We start from the raw sequence: 14170 nt of genomic DNA, 5'->3' as shown, positions 1-14170 counted from the left end.
ACAGTTGCATGGCATTTCACAGCCACTGTTGTCACGGACACTATTGCAAGTGCTCGATGCCCTCCTGAAGCACGCAGACGACTACATCTCTCTACCACGCTCGGAGCAGGAAATTACGAACACAAAAGTGGGATTCCATGCACTTGCCGGCATACCGGGTTGCATTGGTGCCATCGACTGCACCCATGTGGAATTGGTTGTCCCACATGCCATGGAGGCCCAGTACCGCAACCGAAAACAATATCATTCTCTTAATGTACAAATGGTGTGTGACTCCAACAGGATCATTACACATTGTTGTGCCCGATTTCCTGGATCAACCCATGATTCTATGGTCTTGAGGAACTCTACAATACCACGCTACATGGAACAACACGCAGGGAACAGATCCTGGCTACTCGGTGAGTCTCATTTCATGCATGATAATGTGGGGTATGTGATGCGGCAATGACCTGGCAGGAAGGGGGGGGATGCGTACGTAGCAATGTCATTCCACAAACATCCTTTATTGTCCACATACAGGTGATGCCGGGTATCCACTGAAGAGATGGCTCCTTACACCACTCCGGAACCCACAGAACCAGCATGAGGAGGACTACAACCATGCCCACTCACGTACCCGTGTAGTCATAGAACAGGCATTCGGCCTACTGAATGGTCGTTTCCGCTGCCTCAGCAGGTCTGGCGGGGCACTCCTGTACCGCCATGAGAAGGTTGCAAAGATGGTCATGGCATGTGTCATGCTACACAACATGTGCGTACGTAGAAATGTGCCCATGCCCCCTGACGCAGAACTGCAAGCACCTGAAGATGGTCATGATGAGGGTGGGGATGTGGCAGCACCTCAAGGAGTCCGCGAGGCACAGGAGGGCCGTGAAATTCGTCAGATTATCATAGATTCATGCTTCTAGCACTCACGCCTGGTGGCTGATACATGGACACGGGACTTGTGGCACTGTGTGTGTCTGGAACATGCACAATATGGACTGTACGCCTATAAAGGCCTCGTACACAAAGATCAATGTCCACACATCTCATTGGATGATTGTGAAATGTTTATAGCATATGTGAAATTATGTTACACACCCCATCGACCCGCCACCCAAGTAAGCCCAACACACCCCCTCCACCCTCCTACCTACCCCCCGAACACCAGTGTCCAAAGATGCTCATTGTCAGTGGGCAGACGCTATTGCAAGCCCCCTCTCCGGGTATCAGGGGCACCCCTGCCTGTGGAGCGCAGGTTCCTCCCAGATGTACATTGGGGGCTGCCCTGGACGGAACTTGCAACGGATGATGTCTCTGCCTGCTCACGTCCATGCATGTCCCTAAGGGTTTGTGAGAGCTCAGTGAGCACACGGCGCACAGCGGCAAGTTCAGCACATACGTCTTTGGACGTCGCATGCAGTTCCCCCCTCAGGCTCTCGGTGCTTCTCTCCATTTGTACTCTCAGGCTCTCGGTGCTTCTCTCCATTTGTACCCTCAGGCTCTCGGTGCTTCTCTCCATTTGTGCCCTTAGTGTCTCTGTACTTCTCTCAATTTCTGCCCTAAGTGTCTCAGTAGATGTTTCTATGGCTGCCTTAGTACCCCCACATTCATCAGCATGCTCCTTGAGGAGCGTGGCCAGTTGCTGCTGTTGCACGATCACCTGGTCGAGGGACTGTTGCCTCTGCTGGGCCATGCCCATTTGCGGTGGTGTCACAGAGGAGCTGATCACCTCATGTTGCCTTGCCACAGGGCTTGTGGGGGATGGCCAGTCGTCGTCTTGTGGGTGCCCCTGCGTGGTATCCTCATGGTGTACGGGATGGAACAAACAGGGGGATTGAGACAGGTCATGGATGGATCCTACATCGACAGCATCGTTTTCTGTGTCGGAGCATGCTTCCATTAATGCAGTGTCACCTATGGTGCTGCTGCCACCAGAAGCAGTGCCTTCTGTGGCATCCATTGGGGGGACCTGTGGTGGTGCTGTTGTGGGCATGCTGGCTGCTGGGGTGCCTGTTGAAGTCCCCTCCTGTGTGCTGCCACTTGATTTGTGCTGCTGCCGTGTCTTGATCCGTGCAGCTGAGGTGGAGGGTCTTTGGCCGTTGGTCTTGGCCCTCTTTGCAGGTGTGCTGGTAGGGGTGTCCTGGAGCTCGTCGTTTGAATCGGACCCTGTGGTGGAGTAAAGGAGGGCGAGCGTTATTAATGGGTCTGTGGAAATTGGAATGGCAATGTATCACATGCATTGGGGTGGTACCTGAGGGTGATTTGGGTCAGGGCCTTGGAGGTGGTTTCATTTTTGTGTGGATTGAGGATGCAGTTGTTTTGCAGCCTGCAGTTAGGGTGTGCATGCTGCACGTGTAGAGGGTGTTTTTAGGATTTTTAATTATTTATGTATTTATTGTGACTTTTAAAGTGCGCTATCAGGCCAATGTATGTGGACGTTGTCCTGGACATGTGTTTCTGTTGCACTATGTGGACACATGGTACTTCACATGATTGGACATTGTGGATTTAGCATTGTTTTATTTGGCCCACCTACCTGATTCTTCGGATGTCTGCACTCCTTTCTCCATCCCTCCGACTCCCTCTATACTCTCCATTCCAATGGTGGAGGCACAGATTTCTTCCCAGGGGGTCAACTTGATGGGTGATTCCGATCCTCCCCCGGTAGCTGTGGCAATGTTACGGTTGGCTGATAGTATGCTCCGTACGCGTATCCGCAAGTCGTCCCATCGCTTTCTGCATTGCTGTGGGTTGCGGGGTGCGGTCCCCACCGCACTTACCCGCTGTGCCACCAGGGCCCATATGGCCTTCTTGTTCGCAAGTGCCGTCCTGGTCATTTGCGTCGAGAAGACGACAGCAGCATTCTCCTGGAGGGTCTCTGTGAGCACGGTGAGTTCCTCATGGGAGAAGTGGACCTGCCGCTTGCGGTCGCACGCTTTTTTCGCTACTTTTCCCATTTTTGTTGTTTTCACTAGGGTAGATTTCGGGTTGGGATGTGTCTCAGGGTAGGATTTTTAATGGTTGTGTGGGAATTCTGATTTTATAGGTGTACGGCGTGCTGTTTCCCGTTCCGGGACCATGTTTTTACTTCCGTTTCCGTATATTTACGGTCACCGTATTTTCCGATTGCCGCTCATTACGGTGACTGCTATGATGGGTGGCGGAATTGCACCTAGGGCGCCGTACGACGGCAGTGAGGGGCGTTTTGGGGACATTTCCGCCATCGCGGACTTTGCACTTCCGCCATGGCTTAGTGCTCGTGCCCGATGGGTCAGAATTAGCCGCACTTTACTCCGTCGTGCAATGGCGGAAACGCTATTTACGCTATGGCGGTCAGGTCAGTTACTTTCCGCCAGGGTCGTAATGAGGGCCTTAGTATTTTAGTTGAGGTAGGGAAACCCCTCTTAGAGTTAGGGGGAGGTAGGTTTTCAATTTATAATACAGGTTTACGCCACCAACCATGCCACCATGACACCTGTGTGTTTGTCTCCTCCTTATGCACCCTTACAAATAAAAAAAGATTGATTAAATGAGCCCTCAGAGGGGTAGAAGAGTCCTTCATTCGAGACGTGAAATGGGCGGTGGTTAGACTGTGAAGAGATTGCATTCGAAAGAGCAGCTTTTTTAAAGACAGGGTCCACACTTATGTGAGAAGCTGGCTCCTGCTGGAAAACTCTCTGGACTGTCAGAGAAAGAAGGCTGGGACTGGAAATCCCATGAAAGGTATTCACGGTCTCTGAAGAAAAAATCAGAGGTCGGCAGGTGAGTGGAACAATTTCATATGTACAGCCTGTTCCTTTGAAGTACGAACAGAGGTTGCAAAAGGAGAGGCCTTGAAACGGGAACTCGTAGCTTTTGTCGAGACGGACAATATTGAAGCCTTGGGACAGACAAGAGAACAATCCAGCCCAATCAGATGTGACTAAAATCATGTGGAACAAGAGATATTTCATAGTAGAACATTGCAGGCTATTTGAAACAGTGAGTGTGTGCAGCACTTTATTTGAATACTATCTCATTTAATTATGTAAGGACAATTCAACACTAATGGACATAACTCATGATTTTTAAACATCTACAGTTTGGAGACATGGTGCTGTGTTTTAATTTCAGAGATATCTGAGGTGATAAACTAATAAATGCAATTGAAGCAGTTAAAGGTTATATTTCAATAGAGATCATTGGTGTCAATATCAACCTATTGAATTACTTGAACTTTGATTCAAAATGTAAGACAAAGCATTCTGGGGAGTGTAAGACTTATGCTTCTGGCTGTAAAAACCTTGAATGAAAATGAAGTATGAATTGAATGCAAATAAACAATAGGTGTTTTAGACATGAAATCAAACTAGTATACCATAAAATCCCTACTGTGAGGGTAGGTTATGCCCTCCCCAAAGACTGATGCAAAACAGGCAGCTCTCATAGGCCCATGCATCAAAGGAGCACACCCGTTCAAAGGGAGTAGCTTTGCAACAGGGTGCTATATTTCTAAAGCCTTTGATACTAGTGAGAAGAGAAGGGGGTGGTGTTCGAGTAGACAGGAGGGCTATGTATAGTGGAGGAAGACTTCCATCATCTTCTTTCTCTTGGCCACTCTCTCTCCTTCCTGTCCATTCCACTTCCTCTAGAGTAAAGCACTTTGGGTGTGATGTCAGAAGGGAAATGTCCTCTTATAGGGAATGGAACACTAGCAAGCTAGCTTTAGTCGAATTGCCTGCAGACCTTTACCATTAAAAGTAGGAGTCTCCGACAACTTCACAGATTCACTCTTGAACATAAACCTGAGGAAGAATTCATAGGTCCTCTGTTAGGAGCAGTTTATCCCGCCAAAGTACTCTGCCAGTGAGGTGAAGACTGAGTGTCCAAGGCAGGGATGAGCGTTGTCCCCTAACCATGCCCTGGGACCATAGAGGATGACCTCCTGCTGGGACACAACCTGCCTCTCTGCCAGCCAGAACAGTACCCAGGACCACACCACGTTGTAGGATTCCTGCAGTTGTGGACCATCCTCCCTACTGCTTGGCACAACAAGAACAAAGACAAAAACGTATCCTGGGCCCCGGGATTGGGACTCGCAGCAACCAGAGGACCAATACAGCCAGTAAACCTGCATTATTACCACTGAATCAATTTCAGCCATGATTCATTCCTGTTCAATACCTTCAAACCCACAAAAGCCTTTGGAGCTGCTGTTCACACTCTTCCTCCTCGAACCACTGTCTTACATGTTCAAACCTGTTCACCGCCTCACTGCGCAAGCTGAGATTGTCATTGCCTCAGCTCGAACAACATGCTCATCATTGCTTCTGCTGCCTTCGAATTGCACTCGAACCACCAGCATCTTTGCTGCCCATTACCACTGTCAGTCGAACCGACTCTATTGATCCATCGAGTCCTGATCATCAAGCGCTGCATCGACCTTCTAAAACTAAACTACATATCCAGTCTCCAGCATTTTCATCATCTAACAGACCAATGAACTGACCCTGGTGGCCCTTGCGAACCACAGCTCCTCAAGTGCTCGATCAAACTGATCCAGTGGAAGCACGCATCAAGTCTCCAGCATCTTCTTAGTCAAACCATTTGTCAAACTGACCCAGTCACCCTTATGATTCGCCCTTCTCAATACATTCGAAATGCAGCAAGCCCCTGTTCGAACTCAGCTCAACACTGCTCCCCATCAAGAACCACCTGACTGCTGCTCCGGAACTGCTGAATGCACCAGCTGCGCCTGTCGCTGCCCCGGCTCAAACCTGAAGCTCATTGTTGCACCCGCCACCTTCAAATTGCCTCTTTGTACCGCTACCATCTTCGCTGTAGATCTTCATCAGAAATTGACCTGATCCTGAAAGAGCCTTCAAATTGCGATCTTCAAACACCCCACTCAAGCAGTTGGAGCAGGTATATCTTTTAATTGTGCATGTATTACCTTTATGATTGTAATTGGTCTAGTTTTGTAGCAGTGCGAGAGCTGAGTGGCAATATATGCCTCTACTTATCCTTGTACTCCTGCAGGGCAGAATCCAATTTGTAAGAATAGCAGAGTGGATTCTATGCTATGTGCATTTGGGAACTGTTAGATGCATTCATTTTCACAGTCATCTATGAATGGCCATTTTTCAAAGATCTTGACCATAAACGGATTGTTTGGGATTGGGTAATAATTTGACAGCCATGAAGGATCCTCAGATGATTTTTTCAAGAGTGGCACAATCGTGGTTTTCTCAAGGTCAGGAGGGACTTCACTGTTGAAGAAGGAGCAGTTGAAGAGGGTGGTTAAGGCAACGCCTAACATGATTATTCTTTGTTGGACTGTGATAGCAGGGCAGTGGTGATTTGCAGTGAGGAAGCATTCATTTTGGAATCAGCCATGATCAAGTCTTCAGAGATAATGGGGTCGAATGAAGAAAATGAGAACGCACATGCAATGGGCAACCTCTTCAAAATCTAGCATCACCCTGCTGGTGTTGGCACCTAACCACTGAAATCACTCTACCCTCCACGCCCAGTACCAGGTCTAGAAATGTATCACAGTGGTCATCATTGTACATTTTCTGTTGTACTATTCTACTAGTCTGGTTGCACCCTGACCTTCATTGGTAACATCATCCGCGTTTAACTCATCTAGGCTTGCACTTACTGCCCTCGATCTGGCATACAGAGTTGTAGTGTTTTTACATTTTCTAGAATGGGAATGTGATCCATTTCTCTAACAAAAGCTGCTAGAATTCTTTTTACTAGTTTTTTTCTCTAATGTTACCACCAAAATGTAGGTGGTGGGTTGGGGCTAAGCAATATTGGTTGGTGTAGGGTGTTGTGTGGGGGAGGGTAAGGTAGGGGGCACAGGCATCTCCCCCTGCATTCTGTGATAAAACATTCACAAAAAAGCAAGCAAAAAAAGCCTCCATCAGTTGTTTCTCAAGCAACAGATATGCATCACTACATCACTATAATGTTGCCCTGATGTCACTTGGTTCACTAACCTTTGTCCTTTTGCTCTTCTTCCTGGGAGTATCTAGGTTGTGATACATGCCTTATGTACTGGGTTTAAGGTGTGGTCATAATGGTGGTGTCCACTGTGGTTAGAGGGACAGGATAGGTAACACTCCTGGAATAATAATCAGTTTGTGGTGTAAGGGTGTGTAAGGAGGGGACTGACACACAGGTAGCATGTTTTTTGGCAAAGACCTTTACTTGTAGTCAAATAAAAGAGAAAACTCTAAGTTTCCCTAACTCCAAGAGCGGTTTCCCTGCCTCAACTAAATACTGAGGATCGGTCTGAATGTCCGTAAATAAAAAGTGCACTGTCCTGTGCCAAAACCCATTTCATTCCCTTGGTGAGTTTTCTTAATGCAGAAGACTGCCTCTCTTTCTACAGAGAGCGGTATATGTTGCTGGGTATGTGGAGGGACTATATCCTCAGTGAATGTTTCCGTTCCCCAGGTTGCAGTCCCTTTTGTAGATAAAACAGAAAGTTCCAGTTTTCTACAGTTCACGAAGACTGGGGGAATGACTTCCTTCCCCAGGTTTCTCTTGGGCTCTTGGTCAGAGTTTACTCAATTTAAGGGGAATGAATCCCTTTCCTATGGTTGGACCAACTTGGCTCACCAGTCCGCCAAATATAGTCCTGCTTTCAAAGTCACAGTGCCACTGGGAATGATTCCCTTCCCCTGGGTCTTTTTCAGGTTTCTCCTCAGGGAAATAACTCCCTTCCCCTGGCCCTTCGCTTCATTGTTCACAACAGAGGTTTTGTGTAGCAGCACTGGTTCACTAACTTCCCAAGGCCCTTCTCACGTTTCTTGCAGTATCCACAATGTCAGGGGGAATGACTTTCTTCCCCTGGTCTTTCTAAGGTTTCTCACAGTGCCAGGGAAACAACTTCCTTCCCCTGGCCCTTCCCTTCAGTGTTCACAACAGAGGTTTTGTGTAGAAGCCCTGGTTCACTAACTTAACAGGGACTGTGACGAACAAGAAGTTAGTGATCTCCTTCTCCCTTGGTGGTGGGTCCCAGACCCCTCTCGACTCTTTACACGTTATCTCTGATATACCTGGTTCTATGCCCTGCCAAGTATTTACTTGGCTCCCTTTATTTAAGGCAATCTCTGTGTTTCTAAATGTGTCCCAGACCCTGGTGCTCCTCCTTGGCTACGGCGACTCCGCAGCGTTGAGGGCAGGGCAGCTGTAGGCTCTCTCCACGTCCACAAGGTTCAGTGGTTTTCTTCCACTTGATTTGTCTGCACGCAGAGAGTGCTTATTCTGCTCCGTTCAGTCTCCTGCGTTCTCTCTCTATCACAGGCTACTTTCTGGCTGCAACGGCTCCACTGTGGTGAGGGGTGGGTAGCTGGAGGCTCCCTCCATGTCCTCACGGTTCTGTGGTTTCCATCCACCTGATTTCTCTGCCTGTACAGGGGGCTTCTTCTGCTTGTTCGTTCTCCTGCACTCTATCTCCCTCTTGCAGGGTTCCCATAGTTGCAGCTGCTCTGCAGCAGAGAGGGCTGGGTAGCTGGAGGCTCTCTCCACATATGCACAGCTCAGTGGCTTTCTTCCACCTGGCTTGCATTCCTTCCAGCCCACCGGCCTCCCTGCTTGCAGACCAAGAAAGACCACCCCTTCAGGTGCTCTTGCGTCCCGGGCTTCTGTTCCCTCTTGCGCGACACAGCCTCCTTTCTCAATTCTCCTCAATGGAGGGCTTATCCTTTTCCTTAGTTCTTCTTCCCTGTTTATCTTCCAATGATTTACAGATTGTCCGTACTGACTAGCGGGCTCCCTTCTTTGGAACAGCTTCCCCCCTCCCTCTTCGTCTTGAGCAGGACCTCCTTCAGTTCCCGGAAAAGCCTCAAGACCTTCTTCTTTACCTCTTCCTTCCCTCCCTCGCTCCCCTGATAATCGCACAGTAGCTTGATTGGTGTGCAGGGTCCTTATGCATCCTTGAGGCCCTGACCTCCCACATCGTATCATCCCAGCTACTGTCTATCCCCTGCACTTACCTTGGCTCACCCTCCACCACTGGATGTTGCACTTACCTTTCTTCATAGCACTTCACCTGCTGCTCTCCATGAGCACCAAAGCACCTATCCCATACGCCTCTCCCCTCTGAACTTGCATGTTCTGAACATTCACAAGGCATGGTAGGTTTGTCTTCCCCTACCCATTGTCTCTTCTTATATTATTGTGTTTACATTTTTAACATTGTTGTAATTACATTGTCTATCATCCCCTGTCCCCTCCCTGTTGCCCTGTGGGCACTTTGAAACAGTATTTGCTTCCTGTATAAGCGTCTAACAAGTGAACAATAAATATATAAATGAATAAATAAAATGTTGATCTTGGTGCCTCAGAGTATTCTTCATTACTCTGTGCCTATTCTTCATCTCAGTATTGATGTTCTCAACTGGGTTACTTGTACTCTTCTTCGTCCCAGTTTCCACACAAGACTCGCATAGGTAGTCCCTACTCTTTGTCGTCTCATTACTTTCTAGGGGGGACAAATCCTCTACCCAACACAGGTACATGGATGTGCGTGGGATTATGGGACCCCGTATAGGGTGGGAAGAGGAGGGAGGTTGGGATATGTTTTCGCATACTGCGTTCTATGGGGCAATCATACCTAGTCCCATAGGGTGATCCCTGTCCATGAGATCCCCCCTATGAGTGCCACCCGCAGGGGGACTATCAGGTAGCAGCCTCACATCCCTAGCCTCATGGGAAAGGGCTCCCCCTAGGGAAGAAGGGGCGGCATCCGTGGATTTGTCACAATGGGTAGTTTTGATAACTTCCTGGGCCGCAATAGTTTACCAGTGCTTTTCACAAAAACTGCAAGAACTAATGAACAATGACAGCTGTAAACATGGCAAAAATAAACCTCCATGGACAGCTTCAGCTGGAGGTGGTAACCCTAATTTACATATATAACTAGAGAAAAAAGGATTCCCGTGCTGGAGCTGATCTGCACTACATCTATCTATCTATATTTATAAAAGTGAAAATGTGTGGGTGGCGGGATTTGAGGCAAAGCGTTATTCCTTAAACAATTCCACATTGTTTCACCAATCTACACCACGTTTTGCATAGTTACCTGTTAAGACCCTCCGGACATTACTGGCTACATCCCCAGGTTTCAGCAAAACTCTGATTTTTTTGGTTTGTGGCTTGGCAAAGAGTTGTTCCTTATACAATTTCTCACTGTTTCACCAATCTGAACCAGGTTTTGCATAGTTACCTGTTAGGACCCTCCGAACATGACTGGCTAAATAACATTTGGACACCCAACCCATTTCCCCAGATTTAAGCACCTTCACACATGAGATGGTTGCCTGAAATTGGCGAAACATCAATATGGTCGCAGAAGGACTGGTCCTCAACCCTAAATTCCAGTTTCTGGGCCATTTTCCGGTAAGGCGCCTGACTTACCTCGAGCTCTTAGCTGGAGGTAAATCGGGTGCCCCACCAGAAAACTTTGCTGGTGCAGAAACGTGCCGGTATGCGGTAATGCCAGCACGTTAGTTTTGCACTGGAAAAGTCATAATGAGGCCCAATGACCTCCTATAAAAAGGTAGTTTTTGAGAGGTAGGCCTGTCATGTTTTATTCTGTACATGGAACTGACAATATAACTAAATCCATTCCTCCTACATACAGCATAAATAAATAAATACGGGCGGATGTGGAACATGAATTCCTAAGAATCATTGATGAAAATGAGACAATGTTTTGTTGTAGAACTTCTGCGAACAATAAAGAGCTACTTAGTTATCTTTCTGCAGCTTCTAAAAGGAGTTCTATTTGGTTTAATTAAAATGTCATTGTTTCTGGCTCTGTAGTTCCAATGGATTTCATGTTAAAAAAAACAGTGTTTGGGATTTCTGTTTAGGACAGCCTAGTATAATCTAATCCTCGTTTAATGTTATGGTCAATACATACCTGCTATGCAATAAATACCCTCCTTCCTGCTTTGACTGGGTCATACTCTGCATTGCTGAAATGAACCACAGTGTTTGGTTTCTCTCACTTTTGCCAAATTCTCCCACCATTCAGTTTGACTGAAATCTAATTTCACTCACCTGGTTCTGGTGACCTGAGGCTCATGTGTGAGATGTGTACCAGTGGACAATCCATCGTCCTGTGACTCTTCTTCAGCATCCCCATTTATGCAGGATATGCTGCCAGACTGTATGTTGATTTTAGGTTTTGCACTTAACTCATTCCTGCGTTTTCTTTTGTCGGGTGATATGCCAAAACAGAATCTGCTGGCCTCTGACTCCTCTTCAGCTTTTCCATTAAGGGGTGATATGCCACTAGCGTTCTTGTCCAGATCAGGCTCTGCACTTAACTTGTTCCTGCACTTTCTTTTGCTGGGTGATATACCAATGCAGAATCTGTTGGCCTTTGACTGTTTTTCAGCTTTGCCATTGAGGGGCGATATGCTGCTTGGGTGTATGTCCATATGAGCCTCTGCACTGGATTCTGAATTGCGCTTTGCTTTAGAAAGGAATTTTATGACCTTTGGCCTTGCTCCTATTTCCCTGTCATGCATTGCACTACTTATTGGTGGTTCGCTGAAGGATCTGGTGCGATTCATCTCTCCCCCCTGCAGCGAGTGCAGATTTCTGTGAGGAACATGAGCAGTGTTGTCAAGCGATGTGCAGGAGCTCTGACAAAGTGAAGAAAGCCCATTCAGAGCAATATATGAAAGTGATGACACAGTTCACACATTTTTTAAGATACTTTCTTTAATTTAAAAAGCAAAAGGAATTTACCATGTTTAGTTCTTTGTCTTTCCTCTCCAATTCTAGGTTCAAGTCATGTGACGATGGTTCTTGGTGCAGTTTAGCTCTCCAGTAACTGGTCATTGTGATTCTACAAAAAAAGAGATAATGCAGATATGTCAAAGCCGAAGGCCATGTCAGTGTGTGTGCCCAGGAACTGAAATATTTATGCTTGAGTGGTTCCTTCTGATGTGCTAATTGGAAATGCTCATTAAGTGATTCAAAGCTATTACTGACTCCTTCTGGTACAACCTGCAATGGTTACATATCAAATGGCCTGAAACACTCAGAGATACTCAGCACAAAATAAAACAATGTTGTACTCTCAGAATATGAGCAAGATTAATCCTCAAGGTGGTATCAGAACTTGAACAAAAACTCTCCAGACTTTCAATTGGGCACTAAAAGCTCAGAGCAACTGCCTTGATGGGGGAGTTCCTGGTAACCACACCTGAGCAGGCCCTAATGCACCTCTTTAAAGGGTGGAGATGCCAAATACAGCATTACGGAGAAGTAGGACAGGATACCCCTCTTTCATAGTATGTCAACTGCTATCCTGTGTAGTTGCACACTTAGTGTGCACCAGTGCAGCAGATAGGTGCAGCTTTTACCTAACACCATGCACTTCACTGTTATGTGCTGGGTGAGGTATACAGCGTCCTATGCCATAGCTCTCAACTCATACGCTTTTGGCGGGTGTCACCCGCCTTGTAAACAGCTGACTCACCCGCCAAGCCTCCTGCACGGCCAATAATTTCAATGGGCCTCTCACCCGCCAAAAATAAAATCGGGTGTTTTCACCCACCTTTGCGACATAAATGGTTGAGAGCTATGCCTATGCTCATTACTCACTAGTGTAGACAGCAGTGTTGGCACTACACTCCCTGATGTCTTCATTGTGCCCCCCTGATTGGCAATAAGCAGTTACAGAAGTAGCCTTTTAGTGTGAATTAGGAGCAAGCCATTAAGACATGGGTGTGACGGTTCATCCCGTTTACAAAATGGCCATTCATTTGCCATTTTAAATAATTACAATGAGGGACAGATAGTAAAAATGTAGGATATTTAACTATATGTTCAATTCTCTGATGTGTGTATATATAAATAGAAATAGGACTAGGCAGACCTAAAGTATATATCACAAGTTCTAAAAGACTGCTTCCTTTTATTAGGTCTATGCATTTTTTGACTTTTAATCTAATGAAATTAGCTGAAAGTATATACAGCTCTTTAGACCAGGAAAGGGGAGACACTGATTAGTGTAAATCCTAAGTAATATGACTACACAATGACAAATTAACTAGATACATCATTGATAATTGGACCATAAGAACAACTTGTCTTGAACTAGAAACATATGTCTCCCCTTGTCCCGTTTGATTTTGGCTTGTTTATTTTTGTCTATTTAATATTGTTTGATTTTATCTTATTGATGTTTTATATCTGTATTTTATTCTTTAATATACATATGTGTAAAGTTTATATTCTAAACTGTATCACATTATTATTAAATTAAATTAAATAGAAATAAAGATAGGCAGCAGGAAATGAATGAAAAATAACAGAAATACAAAGTAATCTGTTATAGAAGCTTTTTAATAAAGAACAGATATTTGTGCAAGAGTGCAGCCAGATACGCGTTTAGTGCCCCACCAAGCACTTGTTCACGCTTAAAGAACACCATGTGTACATATATTGTATAGGGTAGAGGTCACCACCCTATAGTTAAGGTGAAACCATTGTGCATAGACTTTTCACAGATGTCTGTTGCTAATAACCTTTGACTCACTGGACGGATTTGTGTGACATTTTCCAAACAAAATGTTTGCCATGGGCCCCTACAAACTGGAAATTCTGGGAAAGATTTGCTAAAAAAATTAAAAGGTTATTAAGAAAACAAAGAAACACTGTTTTCAGCCTACTACCATTTATTTACCAATAGAGAAAAGGTGCAATTTGTGGGAAGCCATAGTGTGAAAAATGCTGGGTGAATTTGGACCAAATAAGAAAAAACTTGGGCACAAAGCATAATTTCTTTGACTGGTTTTGGGAAAACCCGACCAGTTGTTTTTTAAAAATATTTGACAGAGAGGAGGGTGCCCCATGCTGCTAAAAACTTTTATTTACCTGTCAAGGATGGCACTCTGTCAAGAGTGGCACCGGGCACCCAGGCAGGTTTTGGGTGGCTGTGCTGATGGAAGGTGACAGATAAGCACACACAGCAGGAAGCTCAACAAGAAAGAAGAATAGGTAACACTAGCTGTGAACAAAAAAGGGGCAGGGAATACAAAGGTACAAACAAACTGGATTCCCTGTTGGGGTGTATGCAGAAATGGGAAACAGCGTTCCACAGACCTTTGGAAACTCCAGCCTTCTGCACAGATTTCTATTACAGGAGCCCACTCTGTATGCTCAT

General features: G+C 46.0%; 1 protein-coding gene and 1 long non-coding RNA gene across 2 annotated transcripts in view; both read right to left on the bottom strand.

Annotated features, from left to right (window-relative positions):
- Positions 1-14170, bottom strand: part of LOC138472515 (trichohyalin-like) — a 1377820-nt gene that overhangs the window by 111898 nt on the left and 1251752 nt on the right. The window lies entirely within an intron of this gene.
- Positions 11752-14170, bottom strand: part of LOC138473664 (uncharacterized) — a 139774-nt gene continuing 137355 nt past the window's right edge. Inside the window, exon 3 of the long non-coding RNA XR_011268835.1 lies at positions 11752-11845. This is a non-coding gene — a long non-coding RNA (uncharacterized lncRNA). The remainder of the gene's footprint in view (positions 11846-14170) is intronic.

The sequence above is a fragment of the Ambystoma mexicanum genome, chromosome 8 (assembly GCF_040938575.1).
Source record: "Ambystoma mexicanum isolate Mex_15411 chromosome 8, UKY_AmexF1_1, whole genome shotgun sequence".
NCBI lineage: Eukaryota > Metazoa > Chordata > Amphibia > Caudata > Ambystomatidae > Ambystoma > Ambystoma mexicanum.
Note: the sequence above shows the minus strand (reverse complement) of the source record. Positions and strands in the feature narration are given on the sequence as shown.